This window comes from Macaca mulatta, chromosome 11, assembly GCF_049350105.2.
Source record: "Macaca mulatta isolate MMU2019108-1 chromosome 11, T2T-MMU8v2.0, whole genome shotgun sequence".
Lineage (NCBI taxonomy): Eukaryota > Metazoa > Chordata > Mammalia > Primates > Cercopithecidae > Macaca > Macaca mulatta.
In genome coordinates this window covers 137,245,074-137,259,886 of record NC_133416.1, presented here as the reverse complement: position 1 = coordinate 137,259,886, position 14,813 = coordinate 137,245,074, and the positions used below count along the sequence as shown (strand labels likewise).

The following is a 14,813-nucleotide window of genomic DNA, read 5'->3' as shown; positions in this document are numbered from 1 at the left end:
GAAGAGTTAGATTATAGAAAACGGTATGAAAGGGGGGAAGAGTTAGATTATAGAAAACGGTATGAAAGGGGGGAAGAGTTAGATTATAGAAAACAAGTTGGGACACTGTTACCAAAGAGAGGGTGGTGGGTACTGGGTGGTTAACAGGACAGCAACAGTCCACCCTTAGGGCTGTTAGCATTTTTTTTTTTTTTTTTTTTTTAAACGGAGTCTTGCTCTGTTGCCCAAGCTGCAGTGCAATGGCGTGATGTTGGCTCACTGCAACCTCTGCCTCCTGGGTTCAAATGATTCTCCTGCCTCAGCCTCCTGAGTAGCTGGGACTACAGGCACATGCCACCGTGCCCAGCTATTTTTTTTTTTTTTTGTATTTTTAGTAGAGATGGGGTTTCACCATGTTGTTCAGGCTGGTCTTGAACTCCTGACCTCAGGTGATCCTCCCGTCTCGGTCTCCCAAAGTGCTGGTGTTACAGGCATGAACCACCACGCCCAGCCAGGGCTGTTATGATTTTTAATCTAAGATTCTAATCTTCAAATTTTCTCTAATATTTAACCAAAAAGAGGGCTTTATGTTGTTGCCTCGATGGTGACTTGAGTAGAATTTTACCCTCCTGGAGAGGTTACTCTATCCTTTGGGTGTTTGTGTAAATGTAATGTAAGCTTTTGTTTTCAATGACTGTAATTTTTTTCAGAGTCCTTAATTAGATGTAAAAACTATGCACAATGGAAATTACTGTTGTGATTAAGTATTTGCATTATGTGCTGTTAAAAGCAAGCATCAAAACAGACAATTGCTTGTTTTACAAGCATTCAATATTTTGAAATGTGAGATCAGTAAAACTACTGAGAATTCTATTGAAAGAGAGAGAACAGCTCAAATAATATTATTTACATTTTCAGGGGAACAGTGTCAACAATAGGAGGGAAAACAGTGATTTTGAGTACAGCTATGTTAAAAAAAAATCCCAGCTTTTTTTTAAAGCTCTGCCTTATCTTGTTAGGTTCTGCATGTCTGCTTCCAATAAAGAGTTTTTGCTTGATTTCCTTAATTAGGGAGAACACATTAGGGAGTTGTTTGTTGCCTGTAGTTTGGATATATGCAACCAGTGGATAAAACAATGAGGAAAATGATTTCCTAGATATTCTGATGTCATAGATAGTCTGATATTTAAACTTTGGAAAGGACAAAAGCTTGTAGCTTGCATTTGGACCAAATGTCACATTTTTACTATCTTAAAGTAATTTTCCCTGAATTGTTTGCATGTGTTAAAGAGATTTTTGATAGGAAAAGGAAACTATTATTAATATTATTATTTTACAATTTAAAATTAAAGTGGTGCCATGTGAATCAAAAGGGTAGGAACCAAAGCTTCACAGCAATGGAGGCTATGGGGCAATATGTGTTCAACAAATAGAGAAGAAAATTTTATCCTGTCATCCAGTTTCTTTATGTACTTTGATGTCAGAGGTGTGGTTTGTGATTGACAGACAGTGTCAAATGTTATACCGTGGCTTGCAAATATGTTTAATGTGGCTGCACTGTGAATGTCTTGTCAATATTTTGAAACCAGGGGATTTTCATAAAAGTGGATTTTCCTGCTTCTCTGGAGGTAGGAGCAGCACTAGCCTGGGATTGCCACGTGTGAGTAATTCACTCCAGCTGAGCAGCTGCCTCCACGGTAGACAGGGAGGGGCAGGCGGTCTGCACAGGCTCCACTCTTCCTGCCAAGGCTGCTTTTATGTTTCCCCCCTGGTTACTGATCACTGAGTTTTAACTCACATGTTTCTTAGAGTGGAGAAATAGTTCTCTATACCCAGATCTCTTTCAAAAGTAGGGAAATGAAATACAAGAGTGTATTAGTCTGTTCTCACAGTGCTATGAGGCCGTACCCAAGACTGGGTAATTTACAAAGGAAAGAGGTTTAACTGACTCACAGTTCAGCCTGGCTGGGGAGGCCTCAGGAAACTTACAGTCATGGCAAAAGGCGAAGCAAACTTGTTCTTCATATGGCAGCAGCAAGGAGAAGTGCCCAGCAAAAGGGGGAAAAGCCTCAATAAAACCATCAGATCTTGTGAGGACTCACTATCAGGAGAACAGCAGCATGCGGGTGACCACCCTCATGATTCAATTACCTCCCACCGGGTCCCTCCCACGACACGTGGAGGTTATGGGAATTACAGTTGAAGATGAGATGTGGGTGGGGATGCAGCCAAACCATATCAAAGAGTGCCCTGTGTTTCTTGACTCCTAAGAGCTTCCCTCATTTGTGTGGTCTCCCTGGCCCTGGCGATGCATGACAGTACCAAGTTATTTACCTTTAGTGTGAAGGAACAGCTCGATTTTGTTTAATGATAGGTTGTTTATGTAGATCAGTGCTGTTTAAACTATATTATGTGAATGGAGGGGTGATGCAAAGACCTTCCAAGGAGTTTGGGAATGAGGATGTTTTAAAGGGAATTTGTTTTACATCCTTAACTTCTGTATATTTTCTGGTATTCTATTTTACGATCTGTCCAGGTTAATTCAAAATCACCTGTTCATCCTCTCTTTCTGTCTCTCTCTCTCACACAGTTCTTTGATTTTACAATAGGAAGACACTTCTCTTTCATCTCATGTCTAACTATGATTCACTCCCCTCAGACGTAAAAGCCTCCACAGTTCCAAAAGTACAATTAGACAATTCCTTTAATCAAGGAGCTTAACATTCCCATCCCATAGCCCATTAAGAGATGCATTTGCAATCAAAAATACTTTTTATCTTAAAAGGTATTTATTAAAATGTGTTACATATGTATTTACCTTTCATTGTTTTGATTGTGTAACAATCTTAATTGTAATGGCACCAATTCAAAGAAATTTTTGAATAATGAGAATCTGACAGAAGAAACTTTAGAAAGTTTAAGTTCAATATATAACCATACATTTTTGTTGTAAAAAGACATAATACGGTAATGGACAGCTTACATTCAAGGTTATTACATTAGGTTAAAATTCTGTGAAATAACTGGAATGAAAGCATGATTTCAAGAAGAAAATGCAGCAAAGTAACATTTCTTATTAGTGAAGAGTTTTTCATGGGTTTTGTAAGTGGATGGTGGTGGGTGTCAAGTCATTCTGTTATTTATATTCCAATGGATACATTTAAAAGAGTGATGTAACAGTTTCATTTAAAAATGTCAAGATTTACAATACACTAGAAACTTCATCCTTAGCAACTGTTGAAACCGGATGAAAAATATTAGATATCACTTTTGAAATGTGCGAGTGGGTACATAGTTTTAAAAATTTTCTGTTAGAGTTGCAGGGGCAGTAATGTGGGAAGACCATTGTTTTTAGAAGAGTAGTTCTCAGCCTTGGGTACACATTAGAATCACTTGTAGAGCTTTGCAACAGTCCAGTGCCAGAGTCACAGTGTAGACCAATGACATCAGAATATGCCAGGATCAGATCCAAGCATTGGTAGTTTTCAGAGCTCCCAAAGTGATTCTGATATGCAATCAAGTTTGAGAACCCTGGAGCAGGTCCTTCAAAGGAAGCCATCTGTCTGTGTGTACAAGGGTTGAAGCAGTGATTCTGAGCTCTGGCTATACATTAGGCTCACATAAGAAGATACGATGAGTGGAGAGGGTCAGGCTAATTGAAGTATAATTTGCATAGAGTAAAATTCCCCCTACTATTAACGGTTCTATGAATTTTGACAAATACATATAGTCCGGCAACCATTACCACAATCAAGATACAGAACATTTCTGTAACACCCAAAAGTTTCCTCTTGCCCTTTGATAATGGGCCCCTCTCTTTTTCCTCATCCCCTGGGAACCACTCATCTGATTCTGTCCCTATAGTTTTTTTTTTTTTCCAGAATGTTGAATAAACTGTCATACACTGTGTAGCCTTTTGGATTAGGCTTACTTCACATTGCCTAATGCATTTAATATTGTTACAGGTTGTTGGTATGCTGGTAGTTAATTTCTTTTTATTACCGAGTAATATGCCATGGTATGGTTATATCATAGTTTATCCATTAGCTATATGAAAGATACCAGAGTGGTTAGTATTGGTTGTTATGAATGAAACTGCTATAAGCACTTGTGTGCAGGTTTTGGTGTAAACATATGCTTTCATTTTTTCGTAGGTAAATACCCAGGGATGGCATTGCTGGGGTCACGTGAGATGTGTGTGTTTAACATGATAAGAAACTGCCAAACTATTTTGCAAAATGGTTGAATCATTTGGCATTTCTACCAGCAATGTGTAAGGTTCCAGCTGTTCTACATTCTTGCCAACACTTGATATTTTCATATTGTAATTTTATTTTAGCCATTCTAATACATGTGTAATGGTACTTCATTGTGGTTTTAATTTGCATTCCCCTAATTACTAATGATGTTGAGCAGAGTTTAGTGTGATTATTTGCCATCTGTAGATGTTTTTTGGTAAAATATCTGTTCAGATCCTTTGATATTTTAAAATGGGCAAATAATTTGGGTCATTTTACTATTCAGTTTTTAGAATTGTTTGTTTATTTTGTAGAGAAGTCTTTAAACCATATACATGATTTGAAAATATTTTTTCTCAGTCTATAGCATGTCTCAGTCTATAGCATATTTTAACATGTCTTTTGTAGAGAAGACTTTTTATTTAGAAGAAATCCAGTTTACCTTCTTTTCTGTTATGTAATTGATATTGCCGTATCTTAGAAGTCTTTGCCAAACCAAGTGTCATAAAACATTTCCCTTATGTGCTTTTTCCATAAGTTTAATAGTTGTGTTATTTTGGGCAACATAGTGAGACCCCGTCTCTACAAAAAAATTAAGAAATTAGCCAGGCATGGTGGTGTATGCCCATAGTCCTAGCTACTTGGGAGGGCTGAGGTAGGAGGATCACTTTAGCACAGGAGGTTGAGATTGCAGTAAGCTACGATTGAGCCACTGTGCTCCTGCATGGGTGACAGAGGGAGATCCTGTCTCTAATTTTATAAATGTCGTTATAGATGTTATTACATTGAAGTCTATAATCCAATCTTGGTTACTTTTTGTGTATGGTGCAATGTGTATGTGTGTAGGTCAGTATTCACTTTTATTGCATTCGAGTAACCCGTTGCTATGGCATAATTTATTGTAAAGTTTGTTATTTCTCTTTTAAATCGACTTCACATTCTTTCAAGGCTGTCTGACCATATATGGTAGATAGATTCTGAACTCTCTTTTGTTCCCCTGATGTATGTTTCTATCTTTTCACCAATACAACATTGTCTTGATTAGTTTTCTTTACAAGACATCTTGAAATCAGATATGTGAAACTTTTAACGTTATTCTTATTCAGAAATGCTTTGTCTATTCTAAATCTTTTGATTTGAAATGAAATTTTGGGACTAGCTTGTGAATTTCTAAAGCAAATAAACACAAATATCTTGCTGGGATTTTGATTGGAATTGTATTGAACCTGCAGAAAATCCACCTTAATGATAATGAGAACTGCCATCTTAATAATGAGTTCTGTAGTTCATAAACATGGTATATCTGAGCATTTATTTAGGTTTTCTTTGACTTTTATCAGCACTGTTTTAGTTTCAGTCTACAGATGCTGCACACAGTTTTTAGATTTCTACTGGTCTTCCAGATTTTTGGGTGCTTTTGGGAATAATATTCTTAAAAAGTTTGAATTTATAATTATTTGTTGCGATTTTATAGATATGCGATTTAGTTTTGTATATTGACATTATGTGTTAAACTCACTTGTTTTAGTAATTTTTTTGCGAGACATCTGTTAATGTTTTGCATGTATGACCATGTCATTTTTGAATATAGTTGTGTTTCTTGCTTTTCAGTCTTTATGCCTGTCCGTACCCCTCCTTCTTTCCCTTTTCCCTGTCCCTTGTGTGTTGCACTGACTAGGGTCCCCCAGAATGATGTTGAATAAGAGTGGTGAGAGCACACATCTTTTCTCCATTCCCAAACTTAGGGCAAAGGCATCACATTTTACAACGTTAAGTATGATGTTAGTTGTAGGTTTCTTTTAGGTGCTTTTTGTGAAAATGAAGAAGTTTTGCTCTGTTGCTAATTTGCTGAGGTTTTTTCTTCGTAAACAGGGATTGAACGTTGCCCGATACTTCTTTTGCACCAATGTCCATGATCATCTGATTTTTCTTCTTAAAAACAATGTTATGTGTGTTTTCAATTGACATATAATAATTGTACATTTATGGTATACATAGTGATGATTGAATACATATAATGTATAGTGATCAGATCAAGATAATTAGCATATTTATCACCTCACATATTTATGACTTTTTGTGTGTTGGGAACATTTAATGTCCTTCTTCTAGCTATTTTAAACTTTTTGTTATTGTTAACTAGTCATCTTACAGTGGTTTAGACCACTATAATTTATTCCTGACTTGTCTTAGTAAAGCTGAATGATGTGGTGTATTACACTGATTTATTTTCAAATATTGGACTATCCTTGTTTTCCTTGTCAACCCAATTTAGTGATGGCATATAATTCTTTTATATATTGATGTATTTGATTTGCTAATATTTTGTTGAGGGTTTTTCTGTCTAAATTCATGAAAGAAATTCCCTGTGGTTTCTTTTTATGTATTGTCTTTGTCTACTTTTGGTATCAGGGTACTATGGGCTTCATAAAAGAGATGAGGAGTATTTCCTTCTATTTTCTGGAAGAGACTACACTTTTGGAGCTAGAACTTCTTTAAATGTTTGGTTTACATTGTCTGGTGAAACCATCTGGGTCTGGATTTTTTTTTTTTCAGAAGCTATTAAATTATAAATTCAATTTATTTGATAGTTTTAGGATTATTCAAATTATCTACTTCATAGTGGCTGAATTTTGTTAGTTTTTTTTAATGAATTGGTTCATTTTATCTACATTGTCAAATAGATAGAAATAACATTGTTTATAATATTGCTTTATTAGCCTTTTTGTAGTTTTATATCTGTAGTGATAATTCCCTGTTTCATTCCTGTTATTAGCAATATGTTTCTTTACTCTCTTGTTTTCTCGGTCAGTCTAGCTAGAGATTTATGAATTTTGTCTGTCAATTCAAAGAAGCAGCTTTTCATTTTCATTGATTTTTCTTTATTATTTTGTTGTTTTATTGATTTCTGCTCTAATATTATTTTTTCTTTTGTGACTTTGGGCTTAATTTTCTTCCCTTTATCTTGCTCCTTTATATGGAATATTAGATCAGTTTTTGAGACTTTTCTACTTGCATCAGTGTCTAATAGTATAAATTTTTCTCTAGGAACTCTTTGATCTGTGTCCTAATGTCCCTTATGACTTCTTATTATTCATGTTATTTAGGTATTTGTCGTTAATTTTCAGGTGTTTGGGGGATTTTCTAGATACCTTTCTGATATCGATTTTTAGGTTAATGTCATTTTGGTCAAATACCATACTTTGTAAGATGTTAATGCATTTATATTTTTTGAGTATTTTTCAGTGTTCCAGAATGCAGTCCACCTTGCTCAATTCTTTTTGTGCTCTTGAAGACAATGTTATTTTGCTGCTGTTGTGAGGAGTGCTCTGTAAATGTCCATTAGATGAGTTGGTTCATACTGTTGTCCAGATAGTCCATATTCTCATGAATTTTGTTTATGTATATTTTCTAGTACTGAGAGGAGTACCTCTTCAACATTGGTCTAATAATTATGGAATTTTTTGTTTCTCTTTATGGTTCTGTGAGTTGTGGCTGAATGTATTTTGGAGTTCTGTTGTTAGCTGCATATACATTGAGGATCATTATGCATTCTAAGTGTATGGACTCCTTTATAAGTATGTAATATCCTTTTCCCCTGGTGATATTGGTTATTTGGAAGTTTATTTTTCTCATACTATTAATATAACCACTTCAGTTGTTTTTTGAATTGATGTTCGGTTGGTGTATTTTCCCTATCCTTTTTTTTTTTTTTTTTTTTATCTTTTTTTTTTTTTTTTTTTTTTATCCTTTTATTTTTAAGTAGTTAATGTCTTTATGTTCATAATGCATTCCTGTAGACAGCGTGTACATGGGCGTTACTTTGTACTCATTCTGACAATCTGTAGTTTTTCACTGGTCCGATTAAACAATTTGCATCTCATATAATTTTATATATGTTTGGATTTACATCTACCATCTTCCTAGCAATGTTTTATTTGTTCTATCTGTTCTTTGGGGCCTTCTGGCATCCCCCTTTGCAAGCTTCTTAGAATATGGTTATAACTCTATTTTATCTCTACTACTGGGTTATTTATATTTTAAAAAATTCTGCAGTGGTTGTCATAGGGTGTTCAATACAGGCCTTTAATTGATCACAATTTAATTTCTAAACAATATTACTACACGTGTGGTGTAATCACCTGCCAACTGCATATTCCAATTCCTCTTTCCCACTTTTGGTTTTACTGATGCTATTTATCTTATTTTTGTTCATGCTATAAACCCACAATACATTGTTGTTATTTTGGCTTCATACAGTTATTTTTAGGGCAATTCAAGGTTAGAAAAAATGGATTTTATATCTCCCTACATTTTAATCACATCTGGAAGATTTCAGTGCTTTGTGTAGATCTGCATTTCTGCCTGTAGCACAGTCTTTCTGTCTGAAGAATCTCCTGTAACATGTCTTATATCAGAAGTCTGATGGTTATGCATTTTTGGTTTTTACTTTTCTGAAAATATTTTTATTTTACCCTCATTTTTAAGAGCTGTTTTTACTGGGTATGGAATTCTGGGGTGATGGTTTTCTTTTCAGTACTTTAATAATATTTCTTCATTGTCATCTGGCTTGTGTAGCTTCTGATGAGAAGTCTGCTGAAATTCTTATCTTTGTTTTTTTGGATGTAATGTGTGTTTTTTGGCTGCCTTCAAAATTTTCTCTTTTTCTTTTTTAGAAGTTCAAACATGATTGTCTAGGTGTCCCTTAAAATTTATTTATCCTGCTTGGGATTCTCTGAGCTTCTGGGGTCTGTGGTTTGAACTCTTTATGAGTTTTGGAAAATCGCATGTTTCCTCTTCAGATAGCTCCTCTTTCCTGTTCTTCCTGTCAGCTCCCGTTGGAATTCCAGTTGCGTGTATGCTAGAATGTTTCATATTGCCCCACAGGGTCTTCAGTGCTCTATTCTGTTTGTTCCCAATTGTCTTCTTTTTCAGTATTTCCATTTTAATAATTTCTTATTGACCTACTTTCCTATCACTGACTCTGTTCGTGGTCATTTTTAATCTATAAATCAGCCCCTTGAAGGTATTCTTCATCTCTGATTGTGAGTTTTCATGATTATATTATTGCTAGCATTTCTGCTTGGCATTTTCTTAATTTCTATGGATTTGCCAAATTCCCCCATCTAGTTTCAGAGTCGTCCACCTTTTCCGCCATCGTCTCCTGGCATGGTACCTGGAGTCTCTTCCTCCTGCTGCAGCTGAGCCCTTACTCATGTTTCTTCTCTCTTTGCAGGACTCTGTTTTCCCTTTGATTTCACCCTGATTGGTTTCTCTGCAACTTCAGCTTTTTGATGTGTTCAAGAAACTTTATTATTTTGTAGTTTATCCCACTTTGTTATTGTTGTGTTAGGATGAAAGTGATACTTTTTCCAATTCTCTACATCTTACACAAAACCTTTTAATAAACATTGTTTTCAGCCAGCAGACCCAGAGATCCTGACATATATGATTTGAGGTGGGACCCTGGTCTGTTTTAAAAATCTTCCCACCTGACTCTAATGTGTAGGACTGAGGCATAGACTTTGTGGGGAAGTGACACTGTGATCTGGAAAGGAACACAAACTCTGATGTTGGGGATTGATTGTATGATATTTATTTCCCTAGTGGAGTTTTAAAATATATCACTTGGGGCCTAACCAGGAAAAATAGAATGCATTTCACATATTTCCTTCACAGAGAATTTGGTAAAATAAATTGGTTCTATGAATGATGAAGAAGCTGTGTGTCAAACAGTGGAAGGGGAAGAAACAGAGAGTAGCTACAACAGGGAGCTGCTGCCCTCTCTAGGCTGGAGGGCAGAGGGAGGAGATGGTGTTCCCAGGGTCCAAGTGCCAAGACAGGTGTATCCTGCAGGTGCTTCCAAGATGCAATCTGTAGGCCGGGTACAGCGGCTCACACCTGTAATCCCAGCACTTTGGGAGGCTGAGGCAGGTGGATCACCTGAGGTCAGGAGTTCAAGACCAGACTGGCCAACATGGTGAAACCCTCTCTGTACTAAAAATACAAAAATTAGCTGGGCAGGCGCCCATAATCCCAGCTACTTGGGAGGCTGAGGCAGGAAAATCGTTTGCACCCGGGAGGTGGAGATTGCAGTGAGCCGAGATCATGCCACTGCACTCCAGCCTGGGCCCAAAGCAAGACTGAGCAAGACTGTGTCTTTAAAAATAAAAAAAGCAATCTAGCAGCAGACCCTTGAGGTGGCACCCCAGGCCCAGGGCAAGGGGGACAGCCCTGGACTCTCTTTTCCATCCTCTAGTCTCCTGCCAGTAGCTTTCATTGGTCCATCCCAGCCTCAAACCAGCAACATGGAGCCTTGGGATGTAACTTGCAGGAGTCAGTGAACCCACAGCACAGAACAGGACACAGAAAATGAAGGAGATGCTTTGAGGTGGCAGCTGTCCACCCCCCGATCACCCTAGTATAACTTCTTCATTAAGCAAAGCTAATTTCATTACCCATTACAATAACGTACAGCAATGACTGAGAATCTCAGTAGGATTTCAGGAAAGGAAGGTCAAGAATAGATACTTAAAGGAGATTTGGGGTTTGAGCCCAAGTAGCTTAAGGTAGATCCTTCAATACAGGAGACACACCAACACAAGGGACTTGAGGTGAATCTTGGTGCACAGTCTTTTCATAAGTGAGCTTTTAGCCCAGGTGAGCCATTTATTGTTTAAATAAATCCGTTTTCAAAAATTTCCTGAAGCAAACAGTGAGATCATGTAGTAGTTCACAGTCTTATATTCCTGGGCAGGAATTTCCTGGAACAGACGGGACAGGCATTTTGATATATTAAATAGCTGGTCTTAGTTCTCAGTCCTATTCATTAAGCTTTGTGGATGCAGATGGTCTCAGTTCTCAGGGCAAATTTGCCACCAACTGACCCCGGTCTATAATATAGATTCTGTACATTAGGAATCACTCCAGGCTTGAAGATCATTTCATGCAGCCTTACCAGTGTATGCTATGGGGAGTGGTTAATATGAAGACATTAGAATAACTTATCCTGGCATGACTGGAAGAGAAACAGCTACCTCTGTGCCAGTATGCAGACACCCAGGAGTCGGCTTTCCAAAACGACTTGTCATCACTGCCTAAGAGCTCTCTAGAGAGGCTGCAAGATGAGCTTTAGCTTTGCAAGATGGGCGCGCTCTCTCTCTCTCTCTCTGTGTGTGTGTGTGTGTGTGTGTGTGTGTGTGTGTTTGGTTAATAGGTATTATTAAGCTGCTATTCTCAAATTGCTGTCCCTGCTGTTCTGACCCATGTCTATTTGCAGGCTGACTGTGGGAAGCCAGATGAATGAGATTCTCTGTGACCTTATCTGTTTTACACATTTAAGGATGTTTCTCAGCTGAACAAATAGGAATGGATGCTTCTTTCCGCTAGCTAGCGGCCGTTAGAGTCAGCTGTTGATCAGATGGATTCTTGGTCTGACACGTGTACATGAAATGCTTGAGATTTAAGAAAGGTCACAGAAATCGCTTTGAGGTTCTTCTTATCCATAGTGTGTGGTTCTCTGAAAGTGTTTGTACCACAGCCATGGTGAACTTTCTATTTCATTCTGTCTCAGCGCTGGAATAATATTAATAGTTTTAATATAGTATTATACTATAATATTATGTAATTATATTAATTATAATTATTAATATAATATTCACAGTTAAACTAATATTAATAGTTTCCTTTTCTTCATAACATCTAAAGGAGGTTGTTTCTTTGTAAAATGTATCTTGTTTCGGGCTGGGGAGGGAATCTAGTCTCCTCTTCAAGGACAGAAGTTGCATTTGCATGCTCCACATCCATTCCCATGCTCTGCATCCATTCCCATGCTCCACATCCATCCACCCTCCGCATCCATTCCCACGCTCATAACAGCATCTTGTTTCCTTTTGGGGAACCCTCCCTTCCTCTGTATCAGTTCATGTAGTGAGGTTGGGCTCAGCCCATCTCTGCTTCCAGAGGTTGAGAACTAGGAAAGGGGCAGTCAACAGATTGACCTGGCTGCAGTGATTGAGTCAGGCATTAGTACCTGACCTAATTCCAGTAGAGGAGAGTTGGAAGAAATAAGGTCCCATTTTGTAGACACTAATAGCAGTAAGGATGAGGCCAAGCTGAAGCTGCTAGAAGCCACCCCACAGAGCCTGAGAACAAAGCCACCACAAAGACGCAGAGAGAAGACAAACATGATGTCGTGGTTGAGGCTTGATCCAGCCATGCCTGAAGCCATAAGCTGTACTCCAGAGCTGTTCAGTTACATAAGCCAATACATTCTCTTGTTTTCCTTTAAGCAAGTTTGTCTTGGGTTTATGCTACTTGTTGCTGATGAGGTCCTGACGAATGTGTTCATGAAAGAGGTGGAGTAATAGCCATGGAGATAACCGTAGAGAAATCACCGTCAACCAATAATCCTTAGCCATCATTTCGACTGCATCTCAAAACAAGCTTCCAGGTGTGGAAGGATTGCTGAATTGGAAATAATGGTTTGCTTATTCTCTCTTTTGGACTTTGTTGGGATCAACAAAACAATGGCAGTGCGTCTTCCCAATGATAGGATTTGGTGATGAGGATGCTAAGACCCGAGTTTAAATCACCAGATAATGGGTTTTGGAATGGAAATAACATTTCTTGGCTCACTTCTCGCTACTTTAGTAGTGAGAATCCACACACAGCCTAAGGGGCCTCCCTCCTGTCGATTTCCTTAGGTATTTTATTTATATGTCTTGTTTCCGGAACTAGGTAGTGAGCTGTTGGAGACCAGGAACCGGTTTTAGGCCTCTCGAATGAAGTCTCGGCATTTTAACAATGCTGAAAACACAACCTAGAATACAGGGAAGCTCTTGTAAATAATGAATGGATGGCTGGACGGATGGACACTACCATGTCGATTACATTGGAAATCTCCGGGCCAGAATTAACAAAATGGAAGTTGGTCATCCACCTGCTGCTGATGGACACGTTGTGTTTGATCAACAGAATTTTGTTGGTGTTGTTTTCTTAATTGAGTTGTCAACATTTTTTACATCAAGACAATTAAGATAAATTTGGATTTCTGCTGTCTCTTGAAAATCGGAAGCCCTGGCCGGGCTGGCATTCTCGCTGCCTCCCTTGGGTGAGGCGCATGCTCTTCTGGTTCCTCCCTGCCAAACCCTCAAGCCAGCCTCCCTTGTTGTGGGACTTGCACTGCAGCTCCAGGCCACACAGCAGCCACAGAGGCTACGCCTCTCTTCCCCGCAGTGCCTGCTGGACGTCCTTGTGTCTCCTTTAACATTTGTTAAATTTGAACCTACAAAGCCTCCCTAAATGGGACTCAGGACAGCACCAGTTCCGTGACTTGGTGAGAATACCACAAGCAGTGGGACGTCGGCAACACAGAGCTGGGCCCTTACCAGGAACTAACCACGCTGGCACCATGGTCTCCGCCTTCCAGCCTCCAGAACTCTGAGAAAGAAATGTCTGTTGTTTATAAGCCACCGGTCTGTGGCGGTTTGTTAAGGCAGCCTGAACAGACTAAGACAGCACCTGAGGCACTTGTGAGGACACCAGTGCTTTCTAGGGCCAGTGTGAAAGCCCTACAGAGTGAATACAAGGTGGCTTCTAAGCTACGGCCTTGCACACTCTGTTAAGGGCCAGCCAGCACACACTTTCAGCTTTGCAGGCAGGCCGTGCGGTCTCTGCCACTACTGCTCAATTCTATCGTCTTGGTGCAAAAGCACCAGGCAACATGTAAGCTGATGTCTGTGCCTCTGCTAGAATACAGCTTGATTTGCTTACTGAAATTACATATACTTTTTATATGCGATGCAATATCATCCTTCTTTTAATGTTTTTTCAGCCATTAGAAAAATGTGAAGGCCAGGCGCAGTGGCTCACGCCTGTAATCCCAGCACTTTGGGAGGCCGAGGCGGGCAGATCACCTGAGGTTGTGAGTTCGAGACCAGCCTGACCAACATGAGGAAACCCCACCTCTACTGAAAATACAAAATTAGCCAGGCATGGTGGTGCATGCCTGTAATTGCAGCTATTCGGGAGGCTGAGGCAGGAGAATCGCTTGAACCTGAGAGGTGGAAGTTGCAGAGAGCTGAGATTGTACCACTGCACTCTAGCCTGGGCAATAAGAGTGAAACTCCATCTCAAAAAAAAAAAAAAATTGTGAAAAACATTTTTACTTTTGGGGCTGTACAAAAGTAAGTGTCAGTTTGGATTTAGTCCAGGGACTGTAGCTTTTTGACCTGTGTTTTTTTTTTTTTTTCTTTAACCTAGCTTTATTGAGGTGTAATTGACAAACAAAATTATGTATATTTAAAGAGGATGATATGATGATATGATATATATATGCCTTGTGAAATGATTACCACAATCAAGTTAATGAACACATTCATCACCTCACACAGTTACTCTTAGAAGAATTTATTTATGTATTTTATATTTTATTTTTTGAGACAGAGTCTCACTCTGTCACCCAGGCTGAAGTGCAGTGGTGTGATCTCAGCTTACCGCAGTCTCCGCCTCCCAGGTTCAAGCGATTCTCCTGCTTCAGCCTCCTGATTTATTTTTAAACTAAGTAAAAATTGTATGTATTTATGGTGTACCTCA

The 14,813-nt window shown here is 38.6% G+C and overlaps 1 protein-coding gene across 1 annotated transcript in view; it reads left to right on the top strand.

Annotated features, from left to right (window-relative positions):
• The window catches only part of TMEM132D (transmembrane protein 132D), an 827,192-nt gene that overhangs the window by 16,160 nt on the left and 796,219 nt on the right, over positions 1-14,813 (top strand). The gene's annotated exons all lie outside the window — the stretch shown is intronic.